The following is a 22643-nucleotide window of genomic DNA, read 5'->3' on the forward strand; positions in this document are numbered from 1 at the left end:
GCTCACATTTCCTTAGTTTCTACTTAATGTCCTTTTTCTCCCTCTGGATCCCATCCAGGGTTCCATGTGGCACTTACTTGCCATGTCTCCTTAGGCTCCTGGTGACTGTTTCTCAGACTTTTCTTGTTTTTGGTGACTTTGACAGTTTTGAGGAGTACTGATCAAGCATTTTGTAGGCTACTCCCCTACTGGAATTTATCTGATGTTTTCTCATGATTAGACTGGGGCTATGGGTTTTTGGAAGGAAGATCACAGTGATAAAGTACCATTCCTGTTAAGGTGTTTTGAGGGTCTGTGTTCTCAACATGATTCATCACTATTGATATTGGCTTTGATCATTGTATTAGTCCGTTTTCATGCTGCTAATAAAGACATACCCGAGACTGGGCAATTTACAGAAGAAAGAGCTTTAATGAACTCACAGTTCCATGTGGCTGGGGAGGCCTCACAATCATGGCGGTAGGTGAAAGACACGTCTCACAGGTCGGCAGACAAGAGAAGAGAGCGTGTGCAGGGAAACTCCCCTTTTTAAAACTATCAGATCTCGTGAGACTTACTCACTATCACGAGGATGGCATAGGAAAGACCTGCTTCCGTGATTCAATTACTTCCCACCAGGTCCCTCCCACAACAGGTGGGAATTCACGATAAGATTTGGGTAAGGACACAGCAAAACCATATCAATAGCCCTGCTGAAGTAATGTTTGTCAGGTTTCTTGACTGTAAATTGACTCTCCTCCCACCCCTTCCCTACTGTACTCTGCAGGGAATTTACTATGTGCAACTTACACTAAAGGAGTGAGGATTTATGTTCTCCTGCCTTGAGGGCGGAGTATCTACATAAGTTCTTCAGAATTCATCTACATGGGAGATTCGTCTCTCCTCCCCATTTATTAATTTATCTAATCACTTATTAATATCAGTGTGGCTATATGGATATTTATATTATACTATGAGTTATAATTTAGTACTACTTTGTTTTGTTGCTCACATTGTTCCAGCTTTGGCCATTGGGAGCTCTTTCAGTTGGTTCCTGTGGCCTTTTGACATATCGCTGTCAATGTAGCGTTTTTTTGTTTTGTACTTCCTTTCTTTCTGGAACTCTGAGATGCCAAGCTTGCCTCTTATCAGTCCTGACTCTGAGCCCAATTTTTACGTGTAAACTTCGAACCTGTTCCTGATGCCCCTGCCCCACCTTTTGTAATCGTTCGAGAAACTCAGTTCTGCCTTAGTCCTTAATTCCCTCCTTGTATCTGCTTATATCCCATCTGCTGACTGCTGAGCCACTTCCTTGTGTTGGACACAGTTCTGCTTTGATTTTTCCAGTTTGCCCTCCTCTCTGTTCCCCATTTCTGTGCTATCTTTCTTTGTCAGCCCCTCACGTTCCCCACATTCAGCCTCAGACCTCCCTCCAGCTGAGTCTCTAGGGGCAGGCAGGTCCATCACCACCAGATCCTCTCAATCATAATCCCTCCCCATGAGAATTCATTTTATCATCTCCGTAAGGAAACCAACCTGAAACAGCATTTTCCACAGCATATTTCACACCATCATCTGTAAAAATAAAACTCTAAAGTCAAATCATGTGGTCGCCATCTCTTTTATTTTCTTAATTTACATTAGCATATTACAAACATGTCCTTAGTAAAAGAGTTTTACTCTGTGAATCTGACCATGGAATCTTTTTGCCTTTGTGGGTGGTATGATGCTTGTCGTTTCTAGTGCCTGCTTTGGGAAACATCACCCTTACTGCTAAGAGCAGTAGTTAGCCCAGAGGTTAAGTGCCTTGATAGGGCACCACACTGTCTCTTATGAGACATGTGACCTTGGATAAATTACTTAATCTCATGTTCATTTGTAAAATCAGGCTGATCATAGTATATTGCCTTATAAAGATAAAATAAAACAATTAAAGCAAGGTGCTTAAAATGGTAAGCTGGAATATTGTAACCACTCAATAAGTGACTTTTGTTATTATGATTATTTTTCTTATGCCTCTTTGGGCTACTTCCAGTTCTGTAGTCTGCAGTGTCTTCAAGGTACTCTTTCTTGGCAATAACAAATATCCCAGAACCCGTCATTCTGTGCAATCATTTTAGAAAACTTCCTCATAATTTTTGATCTTACCTGTGTATATATTAAGGTCCCTCTGCCATATTTTTGCTCACTCTTGCAACCTCAAGAGGTTTTCCTGCACTTCGTTTAGTCACTTCAGTAGTGCACCAATTAAAATAAAATCTCCATGATGGTTAGGGGAAAAATCAGCTTGTATCTCTCCCACAAAACAGATGGGAAAAATGATTCAGTACAAGACAGGCTCTAAAGGTACACATAGTGCCCTTTCTTTTAGGAGAGAGAATGACTTCTTGTTTTGTGCGTATGCCAAAGTCTGGGATAAAATTAAGTTACTCCTTGTTTATTTCTATTTTCCTATATTAACTTCAGCTGTCTGATGACTTGGCCCATTCTTAGTGCAGCCTCCTTTCTCCACCTGGAGGTTATAGCCCAAAAGGAATAATCTCTTTTAGAAACAAACCCAAAACAACGAATTATAAAATCTACTTTATTTATAATTACAAAGTAACACATCAATATATTATCTTACGTGTAATGCTGAAGTCTTCATTGACAATCAGCCCAATCTCAGAGTGCTTATAGTATGCAATTAGCCAGTCACATGTGCACATGTGCACACACACACACACACACACACCCCATAACATTGTTTTGTGTTGCTTTTGCATAATTTGCATAGCTTCTTATTTTTCAGTCTATAGTCTTTGTTTAAAAAATATCTTTCATAGTGATTTAAGTGATTCACATGTTAGCCATTATCATTCACAGCTATAACTTAATTAAAACACACCCTAAGTACTAATAGTTAATATCATTAGTACATCTGTGGAAATCTTTTCTGATTCGATTGCCTAGGTTGGTGGTTCTCAGACTTTGCCACATATCAGACTCGTCTGGGAAGCCTTTAAAAATTATGATGCTGGTTGGGCATGGTGGTCATGCCTGTAATTCCACCACTTTGGGAGGCCAAGGCAGGTGGATTGCCTGAGCTCAGGAGTTTGAGACCAGCCTGGTCAACATGGTGAAACCCCATCTCCACTAAAAATACAAAAAATTAGCTGGGTATGGTGTTGTGCACCTGCATTTCCAGCTAGTCAGGAGGCTGGGGAACGAGAATTGCCCGAACCTGGGAGGTGGAAGTTGCAGTGAGCTGAGATTGTGCCACTGCACTCCAGCCTGGGCAACAGGGCAAGACTCTATCTCAAAAAAAAAAAAAAAAAAAAAAGGAAGAAAAAAAATTATGATGCTGAGGCTTCACCCTGAGCCAATGAAATCAGAATCGTGGGAGGGGGCACATACAGGCATCAGCAGTTTTACAAAGATGGCCAGGTGATTCCAACATGCAGACAAATTTGAAAACCAGAGGCTTAGGAGGTGTCTGGATCCCATCTCTCCAAATCTGCTTCCTGGAGATTTCTTGTTCAAATCCACGTGTAAAGAGAGGTTTTGAATTTGTCATTCATCCCAGCTCTGCAGGGATGAAACTGCCCAGGCAGATCAGGGGGACCTGCTTTTCATATATGGCCGCTGTCAAGAAGAAAAGCTGGGAAGTACTACTGCAGCTTTTTTTTTTTTTTTTGAGACGGAGTCTCGCTCTGTCGCCCAGGCTGGAGTGCAGTGGCGCGATCTCGGCTCACTGCAAGCTCCGCCCCCCGGGTTCACGCCATTCTCCTGCCTCAGCCTCCCTACTAGCTGGGACTACAGGCGCCCGCCACCTCGCCCGGCTAGTTTTCTTGTATTTTTTAGTAGAGACGGGGTTTCACCGTGTTAGCCAGGATGGTCTCGATCTCCTGACCTCGTGATCCGCCCGTCTCGGCCTCCCAAAGTGCTGGGATTACAGGCTTGAGCCACCGCGCCCGGCTTGCAGCTTTTTATTGTAATCTCTTCTGTGATATTTTGGAAATATTGTAACAGGTTCCTTTGAGCAGTCAATACAACCTTAGGAACAATTGGAATCCCTGTAGAGGCTTAAAACATTTAATTTTTGAATTTAAAACTTTATGTTTAAAACTTATTTATCAAAAGAGATTTGTTTTCCAGAACTCTGTGACAAGTCCATAGAACTATCTTGTTGATGCTGTGTTGGTGACTGGGGTTAAAGTAGCACTGAGGTATGATTCCAGGTGCTCAGCTCATATAGGAAATAAAGGGACAATACTTTAGGACATACGGGAGGTAAACGAGTGAAGGGTGAAAGCCAGGGGCTTACCTTTAGACAGACTTGTGTTCGAATATTGGCTCCACCGTTTTATCTATACCTTGGTCAAATTACTTCATCTGTTAAGGCTGTCGCCTCATCTGTAGTGTGAAACGAGCACAATATTGCCCACCTCATACGTATGTTCTGTTGATTATTGAAACTTTTATATAAAGCACCAAACAGTTGTTGGCACCTAGTAGGCATTCAGCAAATGCTATCTGATCTTTCCATGTAAAAGATGAAAAATAATCCATTACCCAGCTGTTGGTCATATACACAGACTTCAAATATTGATTTCCCCTTATTTGCATTCCACAACTTTAAGAGAGGTAAAATATCCACAGGACAGGAAATGGATACTTTTTAAGGAGGAACTTAGCAGAGGAGACCACATAGAGGTGAAACATTTATCCTACCATCAGTCCTCTTTTTGTCTGGTTCTGATATGTACACATTTTTGTTTGGCACAATTTAGTTAATTAGCACTAGACTTGTATTGCACCTGACCTCAAATCTAAAGACAAATCTAAAGAAATGCTGGGAAATACTACAGTAGATTTTAATTGCAATCTCTTCTCTGATATTTTGGAAATATTGTAACAGGTTCCTTCTGAGATGTTAATAAAACCTTAAGGAACAATTGGGATCACAGTTTATATTCCAGTTACCATGATACATTAATTGTGAGCAATTGGATAAATACCACCAATCGCAGACATTGCTGCTATCTCTTCAGTCCACAAATCCCTACACAAATAATAGATGTGCAATACAACCATGACTAGTCATGTGACTTCTTTCAATGTCTGTCGTGTGCATCTGTTATTAAGTTCATACACAGACTGCAAAGACTGTAGTTGTGTTGCTTCCTTGTCTCCTGGTGATAAATCCATGTGATATTTTACATAAATAGAAAATCAAAAGAAGGAATTGGCCAATAAAAATAAAAGTGAAGCAAGTAAACAAAAAGGGAGAATGTTAAAAGTTATTTTTTTCTGTAAAAATTTTTTAATTTTTTGGAGACAGGGTCTCATTCTGTAACCCAGGCTGGAGTACAGTGGTGCCTCACTGTGGCCTCAAACTACGAATTCTTCCACCTCAGTCTTTTGAGTAGCTAGGACTACAGGCTTTCACTTTCTGTGTGTTTTTGGTAGTTGTCGGGGGTGGGGGAGTCTCACTATGTTGCCAAGGCTGGCCTTGAACTCATGGCCTCAATTGATCCTCCAGCCTCAGCTTCCCAAAAATGCTGAGATTACAGGCATGGGCTACTGTGTCCAGCCCTAGAAGTGATTTCTAATTGAACATAAATAGAAGAAACACCTGAGTGTGAGAATTTCCAGCTGTGAAGCCAGAGAAACTTAATGAAGGTAAAATTATTGACAAAAATGAGGAAAGTGGTTGTGATTAAAAAGATGAATGAAGATGCCCTAGAGAAAATAATACTGGCAAAAAACTTCACATCAAAGGTGTTCTTCGATCTATTTTACAATATTGAAAATGCAAACGAGAAAATGTTGGAAGCTGATCCAAACTTAGAAAGGAGCATGACAATTTGCCAAAGTGTAGAAAAAATGCTTGCTCTATTATCATAAGTTGTATGACGAGAAGCAAGCATTAACTCACACCACTCATGATGGATTTTTTACAAGGAAATAAAATACTTCAATTTAATACTTCAATTCTCAATGTTTCTGATGTTTTAAGTTATGATCTACTATATAAATATTAGTTTTAGTCTTTTTTTCATTTTCCTATACATTTATGATTGACAGTAAGAGAGTTTTTAACATTTTGAAAAAAACTCTTTATTTTCATTATTTTAGAGACTGTGTTTTGCTTTGTCACCCAGGTTAGAGAGCAGTGGCATGATCATGGCTCACTGCAGCCTCAGACTCCTGGGCTCCAGTGATTCTCCTGCCTCAGCCTCCCAAACAGCGGATGACAGGCGCGTGCCACCACATCCAGCTAATTTTTAAATTATTTTGTAAAGACAGGGTCTCGCTATATTGCCCAGGCTGGCCTCAAACTCCTGGCTCGAATGATCTTCCTGCCTTGGCCTCCCAAAGGAAAGGCATAAGCTACCGTGCCCAGTCTGAAAAAAAAGTTTAAATATCATAAAATAAATGTAACTTTTCTCATTGATGAGTAAGATTACTTAGCGTGGTTTCAGCTCGCATGGTCATCTTGATGGTCCTGTGCTGCTGTGCAAATCAAGGACGGCCTGTATGAAGGGTGATGTAGGATTTATGAAGATGTATAAAGGAGAATCCTGTAGTTGAGTAAGTGAGATTAAAAACAGTCAACAGGAAGCTTGGCTCCTCCCTCTGCTACTTCTGGGGCAAGCAAACATGAACACCCGTGCCCCTCCAAAGCCACATGTGAGAGGAACCTATGGAAAACTGTTTCAATTCTTTCTGAAGGTTCATCCTTTCCTAAGAATTTCTTTAAGGTCTGTGCTGTGATTTGTTACATCTGCTTCCACAGAATCATTAGCTTCTAGAGTTGCAGGCAGAATTGGGTTGAAAGTACATCTATAAAGCATATGCATTGTACTTGATATGTAGTAAGTATTCAATCAATTATCATTATTATGCTTATGAATCTTTTTGTTCAACTATAGGGTACCAACTGTCTCCCACTTTGCCCCAGCCTGAAATCCATCTTAGGGGTTTCTTGGGGCTGAATTTTTTTTTTTTTTTTTTTTTTGAGACAGAACCCAAACTGGAGTGCAGTGGCATGATCTTGGGTCACTGCAACCTCTGCTTCCTGGGTTCAAGTGACTCTCCTGCCTGAGTCTCCCGACTAGCTGGGATTAAAGGCATGTGCCACCACGCCCAGCTAATTTTTTTTTCTTTCTATTTTTAGTAGAGACAGGGTTTCACCATGTTGACCAAGCTGGTCTCGAACTCCTGACCTCAGGTGATCTGCCTGCCTCAGCCTCCCAAAGTGCTGGGATTACAGGTGTGAGCAACCACGCCCACCTGAGGCTTTTCAGTTCTAAAACTGACACAGACCCAGGCCAACCAAGGTGGTTGGCTACCCTATTTGACTCTAGCTCCGGGCAAGACAAAATATTAACACTATTGCATGAAATTCTCTTGGGACTTAGGAAGTTACTGGAAGAGAGAAAATTCTCCATGAATAGTTTCTAGATTAGAATGTCAAAGGCCAGGTGCAATGGCTCACACCTGTAATCCCAGCACTCTGGGAGGCTGAGGCGGGTAGATCACGAGGTTAGGAGTTCAAGACCAGCCTGGCCAAGATGGTGAAACCCCCATCTCTACTAAAAATACAAAAATTAGCTAGGCATGGTGGCAGGCACCTCTAATCCCAGCTACTCAGGAGGCTGAGGTAGAGAATTGCTTGAACCCGGGAGACAAAGGTTGCAGTGAGCCAAGATCATGCCCCTGAACTCCAGCCTAGGCGACAGAGCAAGACTCCATCTCAAGGAAAAAAATAAAAAAATAATTTTAGGTTAGAAGAGATTTTGTGTCCCATGCTTCAACCTAGCCCAGGATGGCCTGAAATCCATCTCAGAAAGACTCCGTTTTTAAAGCCTATCAGGGAAGAAAATAAATAATGTGTTCCGTTGGTAAGTATTGTGCACCAATCACCCTGCTACAAGCTGAGGGAAATACCAGGTGAATAAGACTCATTTTCTGTTCTATAGAAGCTTACATTCTAGAAAGGGAGACCATTAGTTGTATGCACCATGAATTATCAAGACAGCTCACACTCTGCAAGGTATTTTAGGCAAGTAATCTCATTTAATCCTCATGCTAACCCCAACAAGGTACTATCATTCCATTTTACAGATGAGGAAAGTGAGATTCAGAGAGATTGAGTTATATAAAATCACAAAGCAAGTAACTGCTATAATTGATCTTAAGACCCAGGTCCATAGTGGCTGAGAACATGGGCTCTGGAGTCATGCAAATCTGTGTTTGAATCCTGACTCTTTCACTGTCTTGTTATGTGACAAGTGTCTGTGAGCTGCTATTTCCTCGTCTGTAAAATGGGACAAATAATAATAGCCACTTTCAAGGGTTATGAAGGATAAATGAGAAACGCACTGAGATGTGCTTGATGCGTAATAAATGCTCAACAAATACTCCTCATCATTGCCATCACACCAAAACCCATTGTAGTTTCCCTTAGGTGGCCTCTTCCATTTCTACGCAAATCTTTCAGGGAAAGAGGCATCAAGAAATACATTGAGAGCTCAGACTGGGGGAAGACTTCCCAACTGTGATGATGACTAAAGGCCTTATGCAACACTGGAACTTGATCTTCATGAAAGGATAGAATTTCAATAGGTTGAGGTTGGGGCAGAAGAAATATTCCACACAGAGGGCAAGATTTCAGCTGAGGCAAAGAGGAAAGCACAGTTAGTTTGGGGAATGATAACTACTATTGGTTAGAGTGTAGGTTTTTTCATAAGGAGGTTGGTGGAGACACAGCTGAAAAGAAGCAAGATCCTCACAACTCAGGTGATGTTTCTAGAAGGCTTTCCTCCAACCTTTGCTCCATAGGGGCTGCTCTGGCTGTCTTCTCTATTCTGGGTTCTCACATCACTTACTATTCCCTGGGGCTACTCTTCTCAGCCCTGTGAATTGCTCTCTCATCTTCAATCTTCAACCTTCTTCTTCTTTTTTTTTTGAGACAGAGTTTTGCTCTGTTGCCCAGACTGGAGTGCAATGGCACAATCTCGGCTCACTGCGACCTCTGCCTCCCAGGTTCAAGTGATTCCCCTGCCTCAGCCTCCCAAGTAGCTGGCATTACAGGCATAGGCCACCATGCCCAGCTAATTTTGTATTTTTAGTAGAGACAGGGTTTCTCCATGTTGATCAGGCTGGTCTCGAACTCCCGACCTCAGGTGATCTGCCCACCTCTGCCTCCCAAAGTGCTGGATTTACAGGCATGAGCCACCGGGCCTGGCCATCTTCATCCTTCTTTATGCCATGTGCTGGACATGGTGTTACACAGTTGTGTATTCTAACCCTTTCAGGGTGTTCTCAGATAAGTTCCCAAAGTCTCACTGGATGGGCCGGATTGGAGGTGGGGCAGGGGCTGAAAGAGGGTCATGACAGATTAGAATGTCTGAAAGATGTAAAAGACAGTTTTTTTTTTTTTTGCCTATATAAGTTTCAGGTTTCTTGACTTTTTCTAGAGGACTAAATGAAATCACAATAAAACAACCTGTAGCATGTAGGGGAGGCATGCATTTCTCAGGAAGTCTGTCTCTGAAAAGACAGTCTGGAGAGGTCAGATAAAATTTAGAATATGTTTTTCACATTCATAGAAACAGAAGATTCAGGGGAGAAAATATCTGGAAAAGATATCGGGAGTGAAAACAGATGCAGTGTTTATGATCTAGGGAACAGCAACAGTGTTTTCCAGGAACTTAGCAGAAAGAAGACGCTGTGCATGGAGGATGTTATGGGTTGAACTATGTCTCACCAAAATTCAAATGCTGAAGCCCTAGCTCCCAGTACCTTGGAATTTGGAGATAGAACCTTTAAAGAAATAATTAAGTGGCCAGGTGCAGTGGCTCACGCCTGTAATTTCAGCACTTTGAGAGGCTCAGGTGGGCGGATCACAAGACCGAGACCATCCTGGCCAACACAGTGAAACCCGATCTCTACTAAAAATACAAAAATTAGCTGGGTGTGGTGGTGGCATGTGCCTATAATCCCAACTACTTGGGAGGCTGACGCAGGAGAATCACTTGAACCTGGGAGGTGGAGGTTGTAGTGAGCTGAGATCACACCACTGCACTCCAACCTGGAGACAGAACTAGACTCCATCTAAAAATAAAAGAAGAGAAAAGAAGTAATTAAGTGAAAATAAGATCATTAGGGTAGTGTCCTTATAAGAAGAGGAAATTTGGGCACCCACACAGACATGTGCAGAAGGAAGACCACGTGAGGAGACAGGGAGAAGACAGCCATCTGTAAGCCAAAGAGAGGGGTGTCAGAAGAAATCAGCCCTCCTGCCATCTTAATCTTGGACTTCCAGCCTCCAGAATTGTGAGAAGAATAAATTTCTATGGTTTGAGCCACCCAGTCTGTGATACTTAGTTATGAGGCAAACTTAGCAAACGAACACACAGGACAAGAGAATATGGTTGGCTCAGCTTCTGACAGCATTTGGTATATTTTCTTTGCCTTTGCATTTTCATTTGTCTCTCGTGAGCTCCAAATGAGCTGCATACTTCATGGATTGATCTATTTAATTTGTAGGATTTTGTCACTGTTAAAAAATGGATAAAGTGGATTTCCTTCCCCAAGGTGGATCCCTGTAATCTGTGTATAGCTCCTCTGTTGCAGCCTTGAAGCCCACAGGGCTCAGCCTCCCATTTTCTCCTCCAGCCAAAGGAAACTTTTAGACTTTCCTGAGGCTTGTAAGAGGGAGATGGCACAGGGTGGCTCCACCATGTACCAGACAGTGAGCAGCTTAACCAATAACCCTTTGAGATTTCTGTCCCCTTTGGGTCTCCTTACCTTGGTCTTCTTTTCAACATTTTCCTCCCTCTTTGGGCACCCACACAGACATGTGCAGAAGGAAGACCATGTGAGGAGACAGGGAGAAGACAGCCATCTGTAAGCCAAAGAAAGGGGTGTCACAAGAAATCAGCCAAGGAGATTCTGGGAGCCTCCCTGGTTGCTGGTGAAGCCTAAATTTTTCTTCTTGTTATTTTGCTGTAAACACTCCCATAGGCCTGATTTTCAAAATTGTGTTTACCCAGCTTATGATTCTCTACAAGTTCCTCAAGTCTGACACAGAGGGTCTTTGACCCCTCTGTTGATGTGTGGTCAGGAGTTTGCCACATGGATCCCAGCATTTCCCCACACTGCCATATGCCTGTGTGAGGGCTGGCTGGCATTCGACCACAGAGAGGCTTTGTGATTTTGAGTCCTGGTATAATTCCTAAGACCAAAACATTGCAAACATTCCACTGATTTGTTGCTTCTTCACCGCTGGGCCTGGCCCATTCTGTAGCACTTCTGCTGCTTCGTCTACTCACAACACAAGGCTGCCTCAGTAGTCCTCACCTTGGTAGTACCCACCCCTTCCCTGAGTGTCTACAGCTTCGGGCAGTGCTGGTTGCACTGTAAGCCCCACAGGACTCCAGGCTCCAGGTCAACCTGCAGCAGTAGATGAGGCTGGAGCCAGGGAGTGAAATTCACCCAAGTATCTCTGCAGTGATCCTGTTTTCACCTTCCAGGAAATAATCCCATTTCTCAAGAGCTTGAGTGTCTCCATCAAGACTAGCTCAAACACCATCCTCCTGTAGTTTTATGAGGGAGTTTCTTGGAGAAACTGCTCCTAACCTTATATCCATGAGCACTTCTCATCCAGTTCCAGACAACCTTCAAAAGGCGGTCCCACCAAAGCCAGGGCCATCTCACAGCTCGCCTCTGCCAGGGTGGTAGATTTAAGGACCTCCATGGTGGTGCCAGGAGGGCCTCCTCCCTCTCTGGCAGTCATGATGAAGGCGGCCTTCACCTGTCTTGCGTCTGAGCTGAAGGTGGCTCCTCTGCCTTAAACATCCTGGGTGGGACTCAGAACCATAGCCCAATATGGTTGACTTCTCACAGGAAACCTCTAGCTTCACCCCACAACCACCACAAAATAGAAGTCAGTACCTTTTCATACCTCCCAAACAAAATCCACCTTGTAAAGTGCATCGAGTAATGTAGACATTTAATGAGGAGAAGGAGAAAAAGGCTTACATCGCATTCTCTATTCAACACTTTGGTTTTCCACACCTCCTGCCAATTAAATTTCTTCTTCAGCCATCACCTGCTTGGTCTTTCCTCCTCCAGCATTCCTCCTCCTCTCTGAACCCTTTCTCAGAACATGTGTGATCTGCAGATGTTTAATGTAGTTAGTACTTTACACATGTTAATAAGGTCAAATTGGTTGGTAGGGTTGTTCAAATCTTCTATAGCCTTTCTGATTTTTCGTTGTCTACCAGTATTATCTAGAAGCGTTAAAATCTCCAACTATGACTGTGATTAATCAATTTCTGCCTTTATGGATGAATGGGATTCATCAATGATTTCTCCACATATTTTGACGCTTTGTGATTAGGTGCATGCATGTTTAAGATGTTAGACCTTCTCAGTGAATGAATTCTTTGATTATTATGAAATGTCTGTCTTCATCTCTGGTATTACTCTTTGCCTTAGAGTCTACCTTGATATGAATATAGCAAGCCGGCTTTCTTATAACTGGCATTTGCATGTGCTCTTTTACTTTATCTGTGACACATCTGAGTATTTATACTCAAAATATTTATCTTGTAAACAGTATATAGGTGGGCTCTGCCGTGTTATCCAGATTGACTATTTCTGCCTTTTACTTGAATTGTTTATTTACATTTAGCCTAATTATTGATATATTTGGGTTTCAGTCTGTCATCCTAATATTTGTCTCCTTTGCTCTTTGTTCTATTTCCTGCCTTCTTTTGAGTGAACCAACTATTTTTTAACTGGTCATTTCCTTTCCTTTATTATATTTTTGTTTTAGTCATATCTTTGTGCTATTTTTTGGTGGTTGCTCTAGGATTTAGACATCCATCTTTAAGTTGTTATGGTCTACATTCAAATATTCTGTTACTTCTCAAACAGTGCACGGATTTTAACAATCATGTACTTCCTTTTAACACCTCTCCTACGAGGGGCACCACCTTCTGTCATGCTGATCATGTGTGTGTGTGTGTGTGTGTGTGTGTGTGTTTGGGGGTGAGGTCAATCTTATGTGTAGTTGTTCTGGGTCTGGGCTCATTTGTAACTTCAGTTAGATGTAAGTCGCCACTGGCCTCCAATATCATTAAGACAATATGACAACTTCCCCTTCAGCAGATCTCTAAGTGCCAATGAGACTTTATGGATCCCTTTATGCTCTGTAGTTAACTGGTCAGCTTTTTAAGGTGCAAATGACCTCTTTCTGCTTCATAACCTGACTGCCAGCTTTTGGGGCTGCTGGGGAATTCTCTTTGCTGGTCAGACTTACCCCTGGCTGTTCATGCCTTCAAACACCAGTCTCTCTCAGATCTTTTGTCTTGTCCTTGCCCCTGAGGGTTGCTGTGATGCACTTGGGAAAGTACAGCAGTCCCCTGAAAAGATTTCTTTGGTCCCACCTCAGCCTGCTGCACACAGAATGGTGAAGGCTTAGAGACTGGTGAAGGCTCAGAGGGCTTTGGAGAGGTCTATCTCGGTTCACCTGTCCTGCTTCTCCACAGGAACAATCTCTCTCAGCTCTCCTGCCCTGTCCCCGGACATCGGTGTGCTAACCCTATGCACTTGATGTGGAAGGAGCTGGCAGGTAAGGTGCAGCTCTGCTGTAAGGCTGGGATCCTGGGGATGCTGCTGTCTTGACAGTCCATATGCAAGGACTTATGCAGGTTTGTTGACAATTCAGCTAATTTCTTCTTATTCCTGTCTACGGCACGTTCTTCCTTCTCCCACCAATCCCATGATGGTCTGAATGCCCGTAACCCCTCAGAATTCATATATTGAAGCCTAGCTCCCAAGGCAGTGTATTAAGAGGTAGGTTTTTGGGAGGTGATTAAGTAATGAACACAGAGCTCTACTAATGGCATTAGTGCCCTTATAAAAGAGACTGGAAGGAGCATGTTAGCCCCTTCTTGCCCTTCCATCATGTGAGGAACAGATGGTGCCCTCACCAGACACCATATCTGCTGGCGTCTTGATCTTGGACTTTCCAGCCTTCAGAACTGTAAACAAAAAAATTCTGTTGTTCACAAATTACCCAGTCTAAGATATTTTGTCACAGCAGCCCAAACAGACTAAGATAGATCTCCTAGGATGTAAGCAAATTATGAAAAACTTAGTGCTTTCTGGAATTTAGTTCATTTAGGTTTCTTTGCATTCCCAGCTCTAGGGTGGGTCTAATAAATGATTGTCTTGTAGTTTTCCTGGCTTTTTCTTATTGTAGGTATAAGAGCACCATGTCTTGCCACTTACTACATTCTAACAGAAAGTGAAACTCTCTAAAGTAATTTTTATCTTTTATATGTGACCAAGTTTTCCTTTCTGATAATTTCTAACATCTTTTTTTCTACCCATAGAACTCTGAAATTTCATAATGATACGTATGTTGGTAGGGTTTTTGTTGTTGTTGTTGTTGTTGTTATTTATTGTGTTAGGCACTGAGTAGCCTCTTTAAATATATCAATTCTGCAAAATATTCTTGTAGTTTTGCCTTAATAATTTTCTTCCCTCCCGTTTTGTTGTTCTTTTTTTTGCTAGAACTCGTACTAGTTGGGTGTTGAACCTCCTTTCTTGATCCTCTGGGTCTCTTAGCTTTTCCTCTTCCACCTATGTTTTATTTTATTTTCTTGGAAGATTTTTTCAACGTTATTTTCCAATAACTTACACTTTAAATGTTCATATATATGTATATAATTTCCAAGAGTTCTTTTTGGCTGTTCTCCATTTTTCTTCCTTCCTTTAAAAACATAAACCTTTTTTTTTGCTTAATAGAAACAAATTATCTTTGAGAATATAACTTGGAGTCATTTTCAAGTTTTCTTTTGTCCCTTCTACCTATATTGTCTATTTCTTCTGAGTTCTTTTTCGATGTCTTTGTTTCCTTGGTTTTTGGTCTCTATCTTTCATGTTTGCTTCTCATATGTCTGATGATCCTTGGTTGTCCTTTTAGAGTTAAAAGTGAGGCACTAAAAAGCTAAATAAGCTCGGTGTATCTATCTGCACAGGATTTACTGATTTGTGGGATGGACCAAAAGGTGGCTAGATGGGACCCTGCGTGCCAGTATTTCTATATTTATTTTTTTAAATGGTAAGTTCTATAAAGTGAGGGAAGGCAGTTGTGGGTCTCATTGTTCAGTATGCACTTGGTACCCTTTTGACTTCAACAAGGTGCTCCTGCTTCCCTTCTTCTATCCTCCACAGAATCCTCTGGTTTGGCTACTCTGGAGAATAAACCCAGTGGGGGAGCTTCCTGACTCTTTAGGGTGAAGGTAGGCATCTGAGGATCTGACTACTGTTCATTACAATTTGAACCAATCCTGATATTCAGTCCTACCCTCACTAAGTAATTGCCAAGGGGAGCTTCCAGTTTCGGAGCCTTTCCAGGGTGCTGCCATCTGAGTTGTCTTGCTTTTTTGACACCTTCCCCTTGCCCTAAGATCCCACTTTCATTACCTTTTCACTTTCATCTTTTTCATCATTTTTTATTGGATGTCTAGAAAAATAAATGTATCAGTGGATGATAGACAGAAGGGAGAAAAGGGGCCTTTGAAAGATTTACAAGGGAATTGGCATTTTAACTGGTCTTGAAGAACCCCTTAGATTTTGATTATTGAAAGATTGGCTGGAATATTAGAATGTAGAGGGAAATTCTGGGTCAAAGAAACCACATGAGCAGGTAGGAATCAAAGTGATTTAGGTTAAATGGTTTCTTCACTCTAAGTCAGTTACCAGTTTCACCATCACTTTCCATATGCAAAAATTTGTGGATCTCTGGCTCACTGATGTCTCTTCTCCTATACTTTGGTCTTTTTCAAATTTTGATCCTTTTTAATACATTTCAGTTTAGTGGGACTTGGAGGAGGAGCAGTAATAAATGCATTTGTTTAACCCAGAGTTTCTCAGCTGTGGTACTGTTGACATTTTGGGATGATGGTTCTTTGTTGGGCGTGTCGGGGGTTGCTGTTTTGTGCATTGTAGGATGTTTAGCAGCATCTGGAATTCTACTCACTAGCTGCCAGTAGTTCCCACCCCCAGCTATAATAGCCAAACAGGTCCCTAGATATTGTTGAATGTCCTTTGGAGGGGGACATCATCCAGTATTATTGGATTAAAAACAGAGTCGTTAGTAAATGATGGGGAGAGAGGGAAAAAAGGGGGCTCTGACAGGTTTATTAAGGAAATGGTGTTTTGACTAGGTCTTGAAGAATCAGTTGGCTTTTGACTAGTGGAATATTGGCTATAGTGTTAGAATGTAGTGAAGGAAACTGTTGGTGAAAAAAATCACATAAGCAAATGAGAGCAAAGGGATTTGAGTTAAATGGTTTTCTATAATCCCAGTGTAGGTACGTATGATGGGGGAAAAGGCTGCAAAGGTAAGAGGCGGATTACGAAGGCCTTGAATGGAAGCATATGGAACCCGGGTATTATCCTGCAGTGATATGATCACAAGTTTTACTTTGAGCAATAACGCTAACTTTAGGAAGTAGAACCTAGGCCAGATGCAGTGGCTCAGGCCTATAATCCCAGCACTTTGGGAGGCTGAGGTGGGCAGATAACTTGAGGCCGGGAGTTCGAGGCCAGCCTGGCTGACATGGTGAAATGCCGTCTCTACTAAAAATACAAAAAATTAGCCAGGCATAGTGATGCACACTTATAGTCTCAGCTACTCAGGAGGCTGAGGCAGGAGAATTGCTTGAATCTAGAGCCGGAGGTTGCAGTGAGCAGAGATCGTGCCACTGCCTTCTAGCCTGGGTGACAGGTGGTAGAGTGAGACTCTGTCTGGAAAAAAAAAAAAAAAAACAACAAGTAGGACCTGAGTTGCTGAGAGCTGGCAGATCATCGAGGTATCTATGGCGGTGGTGAGCGGTGATGAGGCCTCACTGGGGCAATGGGAGTTGGAGAGAGAAGCTTCAAGTGTCTTCATTTCTGCCATAATCAGTTAAAGGAACTGAAGAAGATCCAGTAGATAAATAATGGGTTAATAAAGCTTTCTGACATACATATTTGCATATTTAAAGAAAAACTGTGTCTTAATTCAAGGAAAGTACCTCGCCAGTGGGATTTTCAGGAGGTGGATACCCTTATAACCACACCCATGAAACAACAGCCTACTTTACTGGTGTATTATCAGCCTAGGATCCAGTTATAGCAATTGCCTATGAAAAATGGCATTGATGCTTGAGGTTAAAAAGGGAACTAATACTTCCTAATGAAGACCGTTTAAATTTGCATGAGATGGTGAGGTGGTCTAAGAAGAGCTGAAATGCTTTCAGAGGGAACATCACTGCTTTTGCTACCCTTGACACCTCAGTACCTAATCTTAGTAAGAGAAACGGAACTACCCTTTCATCTCAGGTCTGCTTGGAAGATCAAGTCAATTTGGTTTGCTGACAGCTACTGCTGTTTGTTAAGGAAAAAAAAAAGTCATTGTAGAAACTGTCTTTGAATCATTTTGTTTTACAAGTAACAAATTTATTAAAAGCAAAGAAGAAGGTGAGAGAGAGAAAGAAAGAAAGAAATCTTTCAGAGATATTGGAATTTGGGGGATTAAAGAGGAGGTATTTATAGATGAAGACTTCCTAGAAGTAAAACAGCAAATAAAAACCTGAAACTGTGGTTGTCCCCCCAGGGGACAGGTGAGGTGCCCCCACCATAATGGGGGCCATTTCCCCCTCCCTACTTTCAATTTCTCCTTACTACCCTATCCTGTTAGTGAAATGATGGGGAAGTTTTGGTGTGACCTGAATACTTCCTGATTTGAGTAACATAAGAAAAAAGTACAGAAAGGAAATATGGTTTTAAGAGCAAAGGGAAATTGACTAAATGTGAAATCTTTAGTGACTATATTAACTTGGGAGTGTCCATTTTGAACTTCGTTGTGCTGAAAGTTCTTGAAGACCCAGGCATCGAGATCCTCACACTTCGCCATGGAGTGAATCAGGCATGATTTGTGTGTCTCCATGTGACATCTTTAGCTTGGATTTTATTTGGCTGGCTTACCCCTGGAAGATATGTCACATAATTGACCACTGCAGGGATAGAAAGTTTTTCTGTCAGCCAGGCTTGGTGGCTCACGTCTGTAGTCCCAGCACTTTGGGAGGCCAAGGCAGGCAGATCCCTGAGGTCGGGAGTTTGAGACCAGCCTGACCAACATGAAGAAACCCCATCTCTACTAAAAATAAAGATAAAAATAAATTAGCTAGGTGTGGTGGCACATGCCTGTAATCCCAGCTACTAGGGAGGCTGAGGCAGGAGAATCGTTTGAACCTGGGAGGCAGAGGTTGCAGTAAGCCAAGATCGTACCATTGCACTCCAGCCTGGGAAACAAGAGCGGAACTCCGTCCCCCCACGTGCAAAAAAAAAAAAAAAAAAAAAAAAAAAAAGTTTTTCTGTCAATATCAAACAGTGATATGAAGTTTGAAGATTCTAGCGGTACAAATAATGCTAACAGTGACTTGCTGCTTGAAAGGATAACATTTTATTAGCTATTGGAATATATGTGTTAATTTCATATTATGTTCTCTGAACTAAACAGGATGTGACCATATACATTTTGTTTTTATTGAAATGAGGGCTCACTCTGTTGCCCAGGCTGGGGTGCAGCGGTGTGATCATGGCTCACTACAGCCTGACCCTCTTGGTCTCAAGCGATTCTCCCACCTCAGCCTCCAGAGTAGCTGGGACCACAGGCACATGCCACTATGCCCGGTTAATTTTTTTTTTTTTAGAGATGAGGTCTTACTATATTGCCCAGAGCAGACACATTTTAACAAATGATTCTCAATCCAAGCTTGTTCTCTTTCCATACAAAATACCCAACACAATTGTAATAAAACAGGTAGTTTTCTACTAGTTTTCTGTCCTAGTTTCAAAGTTCATCTTTGCTTTCAACTTAGCGAAAGGTTTCATTTTAGTGCACTAAGCCATGTTAATGGTACAATGCTCTGCTGGTTGCGGTTGGGTGGAGCTATGATAGTGTACATCCGTAAACTGCCCAGTGTGAGTTGGTTTTTGGTATTATAAGGGATTACACCCATTGACGTGACTGTTTCCAATCACAGTTTGCCTATTGAAAAGGATGCTGTTTTCTAAAAGCCACTAAGAAAAAAGTAAACATTATATGAATTCGACTCAGGAAGAATAGAACAAATGCTGGCAAACTTTATCATGATCAACAATTGCTCTTTTAGTGTTCTCTCAGTTGCTCTAAAGGAGAGTCATTAGTTTAATAAATAAGCTAGATGATGAAAACCTTAATATCTACATGGACTCAATCTATGATTTGCTAATCATTGCTACACTTAAGCGGAGTCAAGGACAGTGGTTTTGATAGATACATCAAGGGAAGTAGTGTTGCCAGATGGCCAATGTCTTCTTTTATTCTTTTAAAATTCTCTAAATTTTTTTCTTTAAAATTCTCTAAACGTTAATCATTCACTAAAATCAGTAAGCCTCTTGAACTGTCTTCTTGTTTTTATGCTAGAGTAGGGTGCCTGATGGGGAGAAGACTTTCACTTTTTGCAACCTGAAAAGCTGCCCTGTGGAGGACTGAGAAGTACTTTCTGCCTTTCTGATGAGCCTGTGATCTCTTTTTGGTACAGATTGGTTGGGGAGGGGCTACTTGGTGGGACTACTGGGCAGGCCCAGATACCAACAATACTGATGACTAGTGTTTAGGTAGTGCTCACCACGTGCCAGGCCCCCTTCTAAGTGCCTTACCAATAGACTCCTCAAATGGCCCCACCATGCAGTATTCCCATCTTGTTGATGAGAAGACTGAGGCACAGGAATATGAAATACACTTTCAAGCCTGAGTTGTCTGATGCCAAAGTCCATGTTCCCGACATTGTGATTCCCTTTTAAATGATTTACACCAGGGTAGACAGGGATGTGCCACTCAAAGGGACAAACATCAACCAGGACAGGCTTGTGGAATATGGAATTCTAGGGACTCCCAGAAAGAAGTGGTCAAGGGTAAGACACAGGGAAGAGAATCTGGCACCCCCAATGTTTAAGCAACGTGATGATTCAGACTATTGGGGAATCGTTAAAGAATGGGGAGGTTAAGGGTATCTGAGCTGCGTATGTTTTTGTAGTCTAAAATCTGAACTAGGCTTCTTATTTTTGGATGCAATTATAGGGGATGATGGTGATCAATGCAGGAAAAGGGTACAATTTATTATTTAGTTTGTTTACTTATTCAACACATATTTATGGAGTGTTTACTGTTCCTTCTGCACCAGACAGCTACAAAAAGCTGAGGATGCTGTAGTATTCTACTGACAGGCTGAGCATCCCTGACCTGTAAGTCTGGAGGCAGTCTCTGCTACAACAATAGTTACAGTACTTTCTGGGTGCCTATAACCATTATTCCCCACATCCCTTTAAGCCAATTAATTTCTAATGTGCTGAGATGTTTAAAATGTAAGATACAATTACGGGACATAAGGTATTGTCTAAAACCTATCTAGGTTGTTGACAGTAGGGAAATAAGAGGAATTATGACTTAGAATGTGGAGATGGTGCTTTATGTGCTCAGAAGAAAAAGGGCAAGAAAGGAAGGGGAGAGTCAGTTAAATGCAGAGAAGGATCATTTATTGAATGTCTATTATAAACCAGATCAATTTGCAGGTGTCATCTTGTGTTATTCCACCAACAGCTCTGTGATATCTGTTATTATTCTTATTTTAGTTTTTTACAGACTTGACTGCAGTTACACGGCTAGTAAGCACTGCTAGTTAAGTGGCAGAGCCTGGATTTTACTGCGTACCTCAGGAGGGAATGAAAATTGGTACTTCTGCCCGAGGCACCTCCTAGGAATAGGAGGACCTTCCTTGGCACAGTCAGACTAGGCAAAAAGGGTATAGGAAATAGGAAGCTGGGATGTCATAGATCATGATGGTTTCCAGATGTCAGATTCTTTTCTATTTTGGCAGAAGATGAGTCAGTAGGAAAGGGCCAGGGTGCCAGGACAAGGGGAGAGATTACCTCTGGGAGGGATAGGAGGGTGTAGCAGTTGGCAAGCCACTGAATGCTAACTGCAAATAATCTATGTAAAGTTTTCTCTAGTCTCACTCTGCTTACTTTCAACTGTATCAAAAAAAAAAAGATTACTATTAAATACAAAAAAAAAAATTAGCCGGGTGTAGTGGTAGGCGCCTGTAGTCCCAGCTACTCCGGAGGCTGAGGCAGGAGAATGGTGTGAACACGGGAGGTGAAACTTGCAGTGAGCAGAGATCACGCCACTGCACTCCAGCCTGGGTGACAGAGCAAGACTCTGTCTCAAAAAAAAAAAAAAAGAAAGAAAGAAAGAAGCAAGGTCTTCAGATCCTTTTGTTTAACAGAAGCCATTAATGTGAACAGTTCAGGAAGACCATCAGCCAGCCCTAGTGATGCCTGTGAATGCCATGCAAACTTTATTTTATAGGACCTTCATACTGAGAGGGTCCTTTAATTGGGACACCATTATCCTTTAGAATCAAGTGGTCGAGAGTGGTCTTACGTTTGGAAGAAGGAATTATGAATACTTCTTCCATTTTGAATGTATACTGTTCTTCTGATGATAGCACCTACTACTACAACTATGTAGTAGGTAAGAGCATGGCTTTGGAATTAGACAAAACTGGGTTCAAACTCCAGCTTGGCTATGAAGCAGGTTAGGATATAGGTTGGCTATATAAAAGAAATCTGAAATAATGGAGATTTGAACAGGATAGAAAGCTATTTTCTTTTTTACTTAACAGTCTGAGATAGGAGGTCTAGGACTGAGAGAGCTCCTCTACACTGCATGGCTGTCCATGAACTTAATCTTGTTGCACTGTCCATAGAACGAGGTTTTCAAATGTAAGGTTCAAGATGCCTCATTTCTTCATCAGCATTCCAAGTGGTAGTATGGAAGAGGGGAAAGTGGTGGGGGGGGAGCACTTTATATTTAAAGGCAAGTCCAGGAAGTTACTCATACCATACCATTTTACTTCATATCCCATTGGCCAGATCTTAGTCTCATGGCTGTACCTGGCTGCAAGGGAAGCTGGGAAATGTAGTCTTTATTCTGAGGCGCCATGTGCCTAATCCAAAATCAGAGGTTCTATCACTGTAGGATCTAATGAGTGACTTTGGGTCAGTTAGTTAACTTCTGTGTCTCAGTTTCTGCCCTGTAACATGGGATAATAAAAGTCTACCTCATAGAGTTGGTGTAATGATTACAGAGGAAAATATTCAAAGTTCTTACTAAGCACTCAACAGAGATAGCTGTGATGAGCATTGGTTTATTGAGGTTGGGAGCATTTCCAGAGCCATCTACCCAGCATGCCAGGACCCTAAGCTTGTCACTCCTTTTCTATGCAGGCTCATGTTTGAATCTTCTCAAGCAGAGGTGTCCAATATTTTGGCTTCCTTGGGGCACATTGGAAGAAGAAAAATTGTCTTGGGCCACACATAAAATACACTAATGATAGCTGATGAGCTAAAAAACAATTTGCAAATATATCTTATAATGTTTTAAGAAAGTTTACAAATTTGTGTTGGGCCACATTCAAAGCTGTCCTGGGCCGCATGTGGCCCACAGGCCGTGGGTTGGCCAAGCTTGCTCTAAAGGCCTTTGTGGTTAGAATTTAGCGACCAAA

At 41.8% G+C, this 22643-nt stretch overlaps 1 long non-coding RNA gene across 1 annotated transcript; it reads right to left on the bottom strand.

The window, feature by feature from the left end:
• Positions 1-3094: 3094 nt before the first annotated feature.
• On the bottom strand, positions 3095-11793 carry LOC112427714 (uncharacterized). The gene is made up of 3 exons (XR_003019426.2): positions 11611-11793; positions 4286-4374; positions 3095-3603 (listed from the first exon to the last, which is right to left on the bottom strand). It is a non-coding gene; the product is annotated as an uncharacterized lncRNA (long non-coding RNA).
• Between the last annotated feature and the right edge of the window lie 10850 nt (positions 11794-22643).

The sequence above is a fragment of the Macaca nemestrina genome, chromosome 3 (genome assembly GCF_043159975.1).
Source record: "Macaca nemestrina isolate mMacNem1 chromosome 3, mMacNem.hap1, whole genome shotgun sequence".
Taxonomy (NCBI): Eukaryota; Metazoa; Chordata; class Mammalia; order Primates; family Cercopithecidae; genus Macaca; species Macaca nemestrina.